This window comes from Dreissena polymorpha, chromosome 13, assembly GCF_020536995.1.
Source record: "Dreissena polymorpha isolate Duluth1 chromosome 13, UMN_Dpol_1.0, whole genome shotgun sequence".
Lineage (NCBI taxonomy): Eukaryota > Metazoa > Mollusca > Bivalvia > Myida > Dreissenidae > Dreissena > Dreissena polymorpha.
This window is the reverse complement of record NC_068367.1, coordinates 41,028,881-41,037,144: the sequence shown is the minus strand read 5'-3', so window position 1 is coordinate 41,037,144 and position 8,264 is coordinate 41,028,881. Positions and strand designations below refer to the sequence as shown.

The window sequence follows — 8,264 nt, the reverse complement described above, 5'->3', positions numbered from 1 at the left end:
GGTTATATATTACGAAATGTAATATTCGTGTATGTATGTTTTCAATCGACTGATCGCAAGTCTTGCCCAATGCACAACCAGTTCTGTTTTGAGCTTAGTTGTGTAAAGACCATTCATTTATATTTAGTCTGCTCCTATTCTTACGCTGTTAAGGTTGATTTCATCCTTGTTTGTTAATTATTGTGCTGCAAATGTTGTTCTTGTACTCATGCTTTTTATTCCTTTTGGTAAGTCTTTATGCGTACTTAAACTTTAAAGGTTGATTTCAACCTTGTTTGTTGTTGCGCTGCAAAACTTGTTTTATGACCATGCTTTGAATTCTTTTTGCTTATACTTCATGCCTAAATTGTTGTATTTTTGCCTATTAAGGTCGCAACATCAAACTTTTCTTGCGCGGCGGAAACATTCAAGTAGCTGACAGTCTCCTTTGGTAGGCACATTGTTTGGAAATTTAAATATTATAATAACTCTGAGGGTGCTATTTTTGTGTGGCCAGTTGTCTTAGGATTGCTGAGTATAAATCCATACTTGGGTGGTTACATTCTGATTATTACAAAAAATAAGTTTATTATAAAAAAATAGTTTTTTGCGGAGATGGGTTTTGCTCGGATATAGGTAACTCCCAGCTCTTATTTTGCTTTTGTCTGGATAGTTAGTAACTTTGCGGATCGCTTCACATCGCGGATTTGCATTTTGCGGAATTGCTTTACATTGCGGAACTATGCGGATTTGGATAACATTGCGATTAATTTGCGAATTTGGATAACATTGCGATTAATGTTGCGGATTTGCTCACTATTGCTTATAATAACTTTGCATTGACTGTCAGCTACTTCAAATCAGGCAGGCTACTGGGTGATATCATTCCTGATTTACATGTAATTTCGTATATTTGATGTTGTGGCTCATTTCCTCCAACTAAAATTTTGTTCTTACTGAAGTTTAATTATTTTAACCTAGTTCATATGTTCTAGCCATTTGCTATTGCAAAAGAAAGGTAAAATAAAGAAGTTATAACTTTATTTTGTGTTATTCGAAATTCATATACTAAAATAAAATCATCCATGCAATATATTCGACCATTCGTATTCGGCCAGACATATTGCAAAACTTAAACCCAAACATTTCAATGAATCAGTCATCATAATCTCCTAATTTTTAAATTTCCTGCCACATTACACATCGACTTGTCTAAGTGTTAGCTTTGGAAACGTATCAAAATGACGAATTTATTGCATCGTATTACACATCGGATTTAATAAATCGACTTCATTATATGTTTTGTACATTCTTATGAAGATTTTTGACCACATACGTTAATATAGCTACATTTATTACTCAAACGAATCACATTTACGTAACGTAAACGCAAGAAACTAGACCACACAAACATGATTATTAAATGTGTATTGAGCGTATACCTTGCAAGTACGGTAAGACGTTTACAAATCTTAGCGTTTAGCAAACCATCATGCGTTTTTATTACTTCTTTGGTAATATTGAAAACGAAAAATACCTTCTATACAACAGCGACGATGGAACTTGATATTGATTAAGTGTTTACGCGAAATAAAGACAAGTTTAATTGTCAAATGCACTTTAAATAGCATGAGTCCAAAGTGTTAGAATTATATGATAAGTACATGCTTCAAATAGCCTTCATCACAAGTTATTATACTCATGGAATTTTATTAGCCATATTGTATAAAACGGTTTTTGATGATTGCACGATTCAATGATTACATTGCAGGGATTGTAAAAAAAAACAACACAAAAAACAATTGTACTAAAGTTTTCAGCGAATATTTGTATGCACAATCAAATTTATGAAAATTCAAAACTACTTACAAGAGAATTTCTTGTGTCAATCTGATTGTTACTCACATGGCTCTTTCTACCTTAGCCATAAGCTTACAACCAAAAATGAATAAATTGGTTTACTTTAAATCATTTTAATTTTAGTTGATCCAAATTTATTTTATAAATCAAGACAATATGAATCGAAGGTATGTATGGCTATGCATTTTTCGCAATTCTTATTCTAATTTGTTGAATCACTACATTGTGAAATTAATTCAATTTTTTTTATTTATATAAGTAAAAATCCGTTAAAGAACTCGTAATCTTTCTGAATATTCGAGAGTTTTATATTTCATGAAACATAATTTTCTTAATAAATTTTATATAGTAAATAAATTGCTAAAAAAATAGATCACAGTTTTTATTATGTTTAATCATCATAATTAGTATTGCCTTTTAGTACTTTCTTATTTATAAGTAGTATTTGGCTTTAGAAATATTACAACTGTGTTCGTTTTTTAAGAATTTATTTTCTATATCAAGGCATACACTTCGGACACTAGTATGTGTTGTTATTGATTTTCCCTGCTCTTAAGCATATATTGAGAATAAATTGAACATTGTCATGCGATTGTGACAAAACAGATCATTGTTTAACGTTATCTGACATGCAAGAAAAGACGCAGATCACACGCGATTAGGAACATAAACCTTAGTTTAAGGTCAATAAAGTGTATATGTTTATCGACCTCAGTCTATTCAGTTATTCCTGTACACAGATTTTATCATATACGATTCACTTAGACAAACGAAGTCACAATAACATTTACACATTACAATTAAATATTAACAATGCTAACCGACATAAACTTGTTCCAGTAATGCACATGCAAAAGGTTAGATGTGTGTTTGTGTTTACTTAAGCTTTGCTTATGGTTGCTTAAGATAAAGCCTTTTTTATAGAAACGCTCATAAAAAGGTGTCACGTGAATAGTTTTAGTAGTTGTAGTAGTACTAGTACTACTACTACTACTACTACTAGTAGCAGCAGCAGTAGTAGTAGTAGTAGTAGTAGTAGTAGTAGTAGTAGTAGTAGTAGTAGTAGTAGTAGTAGAAGTAGTAGTAGTAGTAGTAGTAGTAGTAGTAGTAGTAGTAGTAGTAGTAGTAGTAGTAGTAGTAGTAGTAGTAGAAGAAGTAGTAGTACAATCGTTATGAATCAAATATACATGACAACTCTATGCGATAAGGCACACCAATTGGGGTTCTATAGTGCATTAACATTTTTATTGAAGGATACACATTTTGTGGGCGTTTTTGTTCAAATTGTAACGTTGTGAATGACATGTCTAACATTTTTTAACGTGAGCGAACATGCTGTTAGTGACACGACATTTTCTGTATCATTGTTAACATATACTGTATCGTGAGTCAGTAGACGTTGTCAACATCTGCTGTAGAAAACAAGTTGGTTTCAAATTGTGTTGATTTCAAACAACAAGACGTTTTATGTTTATGTAAAACATGAACACATTAGTCATATATTATTACTATAATTAAGAATACATAAGCTAAGTTTATCTGTAAATTTTTTAATATATTTGTTCAGTAAAAATCCTTTCACGTTTAATATATTAAAAAAGCATACAACATGTCAAAAGCTTGATAATCGTGTAGTAAAAAATCTACGCCATTTTTTAAATAACGAAATATATAGCCGTAGCATAAGGAATGTAATAATATTGCTCAATATATGATTTTGTTGCTGCCTACGATTTTAGTTTGTCTATAAGTACAATTTTGACCGATTTGTGATATACTTTTCAATTTAGCTTATTACAGAAATCCGCATTCAATATTAGAAGCGTCCTGTTCTACAATATAGTTTGTTTTTTAACCATGACAAGCTCTTGTGTTTTTAGAAAACGTCGATTTTTAAATACAACACACTCAGACAGGATTATGCATCCACATCGACATTTTCTATGAGCTTACCTAACTGCATTAAATTAGGCCACCCAATACGTTTACCTTAAAACAATCCAGTGTGAGAAACATGAAAATAGCGATAGGTGTTACTTCAAATTCGTGTAATGTGCATGAAGACTTAAAATTGTAAAATAAAACACACATATGATACACTGTACTTAATCTTTTGTTCAACGTATGTCATCAAATTATCGAGTTTGATGAGATGAACAAATACGCTTTTTCAGTTTTTCGACATATATCTCTGTTCAACGGATGGACATTTAATTGCATTTCAATGAGGCTCTGGAAATATGTTATCTCATTGATTGGAAGTCATTCAGAATCCATTAAGAAGATAATTCCGAAGCCCGTATATAATCAAGATTTAGTACAACGCTTGCATGAATAAGGGAAATTAGAATTATGAGTTGATTTTTTTTTTGTAACATGGCTCAAAGCACATTTTTGTACCAAAATGACAGTATTTATTTCCCATCACTAAATATGTTACTTAATGAATCTAGCTTTCGTTCTTTATATTTACTAAACTGATTGTGTTTTCAAACCAAAATTTACGTCTATAAATTGGTAGAATCTACATTACTTATTCTTCTTCGTGATGTTTATTACGACAACTGGCTTTATAATGATCACCTGCTGCACACGTTATTCTTTGTATAACACATGATTCAGCTATTAAATTGTTGATGTGATCAGTATGTTATAGGGCAGGCACAAGACTCACCAACGCTCAAATATTGAATCTACAACGTAACTGAACATAAGATACATGAAGTACACTAACGATGATTTTCACGATTGGTCTTTTTAAGCAATAACGAATATATTTCATATACAGTTAAAACATTGAATCCTATGAAAGCAGGGTCTATCCAATTGATGTCGATGCCTTGGTAATTGCTATAGAGAGCGTTTAAGTTCTTTGTAATCTGAATAAATCATTAAACGTGGTGGCATTATACTGAATTGTTTTATTTATGTAGAGTCGTATAACATGAAAGATAGTATCGAATGCACAAGTAAAAACGGTTAATAATATTTATTTAAGAATAGTTTCGCGGTAACAACCAAAAGGTTGGAGTCCCTTTGAGCAGGAAAGAAATTGAATGTATTGTCAACTTACAAGGATCGGAACAAAACATCGCTGGTTATTATTTCAGTTACACAGATTTAGCCGAAAATTACTTTGATTGTACAAGACATTTGTATAATTCGTATAATGATATTACATTCGTGATGTTCTAATCGAAACCTGTGCTCTTTAAAAAAAAACACGAGTTTCATGGACGTCGCTCACCAGAACAAAAAGTGCAGCCTTATTCGCAAATAATGAGTCAATTATGTGCGTGTAAATTCAGTTGTCAGGTGAATAAAATGAACAAATAACGCTTTTAATTAACCAAAATATTAAATGCCCTATGAATGCTACGCTTTCGTGTTTGTTGGATATTACATGCATTTAAGGTATTAATTGTGTGGGTTTGCGTGAAGTACCTTTACAAAGTTTGACCCCGACTGTAGGGTTTTGTATAGTGTCCTTGTTTTTCTATAATTCATTCCAACACATGTTCAGTGGGGCTAGAAATGAAAATAGTTAAGATTAATTTGTTTCGTGTTGACGTTTACTGTCCGGTTAAATTTGTACAGCGCTCTACCTGCTGCGAACATAACAAATGAAAGTGAAGAACGTCCAACCTACACATTTTCTAAATTAAATTCTTAATTTTGTCAATTAATAATTCAACATTTACAATTTCGTCCTTAAGTAATAATGCACATTCATGCAAATGAAAGTAAACATGTTAATAATGTGTTATCGTTATTACAGTTTGGCACGCTAAACAGCGATATTTGGATTCCACACGATCCAATCAATGTCACAGGCAACATACACATTTAATCACGAGCGGCCAGATTCAGTGAAACAGTTCAATTAAATTATGTACATGGCTACAAGTGGCAGGCACACTTGGACTAACATTATCCCTTATTCTTATAAAATAGCGAGTAAATTGTTCGCGTCATAACGACGTTCATCAGTATGTGAAATATGTTAATTTCGAGATTTCAGAATCACAGTTGTTAATATTTGACTGTTTTTGTGTCTGCCTCTTATGATATCAATGTCACCATTACAAACTGTACGATGGTTCAACTACAGTACTGATGTTGTTATCTAAATTTGACTCTGTTTTCATAATTGTGATTTTGCTGATGTTGTACTGTAACATTAATATGATCATAATAAAAAAAAACTTACAAACATTATCGTTTCTAGAAAAAAGTAAAACATGTATTTTCTCCTTAAAACAATTTGTATAAGTATTCGCTTTTTAGCAAGGCCAATTTAATATAAATATATTACACTACAATTAACACGCAATTAACATACACAAGATTATTCCTGCGGTCAAGATTAGGCTTTTGTAAAGCACTGGATGGATAGTACAAATATAAAAACGCTAGCCAAAGACGTATATGTTTTAGGATGTGTCGTCGAGATCAGTTTTATCATTCCTTTAAAATATGTTGTATCCTATAACCGAACTGCTTTGGTAAAGCATGTGTTCATGCTTGTTTCTGCAAACGACCAATGCCACAAGTTGTGTTTCTGTGGATGTTGGATGACTTACCTCTGTGTGTTTCCTGCGTTTCTGTGCGTTGTGTAAGTAGGTCAAATGTAAGTAGCAAAGTCGTGACGTACTATGTACAATTTGTTTCCCCTAAATATATTGATATTTATCTTTTGCAGAGCTGTCATTGTTGACATCTTGATTAGTCAACTCTCCTTATTTATTTTTTAAATACGACATCAGAGGACCATGCAAAACGGTATCATGGTCACTCATAAAGTAAAACGTTTTTATTCAAAGCATTCAAAACAAGTCATTGACAAACCATAATATTTTACATAATGATTCGTCTTCATGAAAAAGTGACCATTTGTGTGCATTCCGGAGTTAACATTTCAAAGTCACACCTCGCATTTATGAAAATATAAATGTCCCAAGAACGATATAGATAAGGGTGTACCAGCATCTAAGATTGTATTGTGTGCGATACACACATGTTTACAAGCGAAGCGGTGGCATCATCTAGCGACGTGTGTTGTTTTTCCGCGCATATTAAAGCTAACGTCATGTAACGTTAAATCAAACGTCATGCCATGCGTCGAAAAAATTCGTGTCAAAGTCAAATTAAACGTAATATGTGCCTCGGTAGCGCAGTAGGTAGCGCGTCAGTTTCATAGCCACAAAAGGGCCATCTGAAGGTCGTGAGTTCGATCCTCACCCGGGGCAAATATTTTAAAAACATTGATAAATAACAAACATCAAAATATCGTATATATGCTGGTTTTCGAATTGTATCATTAATTTGTACCAATGGCATGATGAGTGGACGTACATGAATTTCACGAAAACGTATCTAAATAAAAAATGTTTTAATAATAACCGTTAACTGTTTGTGTTCAACATATTATTATCGGTATTGTGTTTGATGAATAAAAAACATTCACATTTATGTACGACATGAATCAACTTTCAACAAACCGACATTTCACGAATTTAAAGCAACTGTTACTAGCCTCTTATCGTATTGACTGAGAACCATTCAAGCTCATTTAATGCCAAATGACCAGATTTTGGATTCAGAGAGATTATAATTAAAAGTTGTGAATATATTGTTTAATGCATGGATGCCTACCCAACTGTCTATCATAATTGCACCTAGTTATGTGTTCAGAAAAGTTTGGGGTTGATTTTATGTTGTACTTTCAAAACATGCTTCTTTTTTTTCAAAATTATAATCTTAATAATATAATACAAGTTGTATATAAATGTGAGCCTAATATTTCGGCAATAATAAGAAGCCATTTTCTGTTCATCGGCCCATTAATGTTTACACTTGGCTTAAGTTAATTGATTCAGTTAGTTGCTCCAGGTAATTGCGAAGAAGCATTACAAACCGTGTAAGAAAAACTTCAGTTTTATATTGAATTTCCATATGTGATAATGTTGAAAAAGAATGACTTAACACAGTGCATATTTAAATAATCCCAGTTATAGCCGTTTTAAGTACAATATGAGTATTTTAAGTATAGCATGTATCCACTTAAATGTATCCATTTACATACCTTTGTACATGTATCTTCTAAAAGCTTTACGCTAAAGTGAATGCAAGCATTTGCTTTACAGTTTATTCCCAACAAATTGTAAAGCACCCTTAAGTAATTGCTCTTTAAAGCACAAACCTACAACATAAAACATAAACTTTCTCTCTGAACATCTTGAATTATTTCATGTTTATTTGAGTAATATTGATTTTATTGATATAACGAATGCGTTATTTTTATAAATAATCACGGCAATTTTATTTTGCCGTTTGTTATTTATCTTATATCACGTTACATCTGTATACACATCAATCTTTTTTCGTAACATTGTAAATACATATATAAGATAAAAATCCTGATC

At 31.9% G+C, this 8,264-nt stretch overlaps 1 non-coding gene across 1 annotated transcript; it reads left to right on the top strand.

Moving 5' to 3' along the window:
* The first annotated feature begins 7,001 nt into the window (after positions 1 to 7,001).
* Trnam-cau (transfer RNA methionine (anticodon CAU)) lies at positions 7,002 to 7,088 on the top strand. Its single transcript is given in 2 exon segments — positions 7,002 to 7,038; positions 7,053 to 7,088. It is a non-coding gene; the product is annotated as a tRNA-Met (tRNA).
* Positions 7,089 to 8,264: the final 1,176 nt, after the last annotated feature.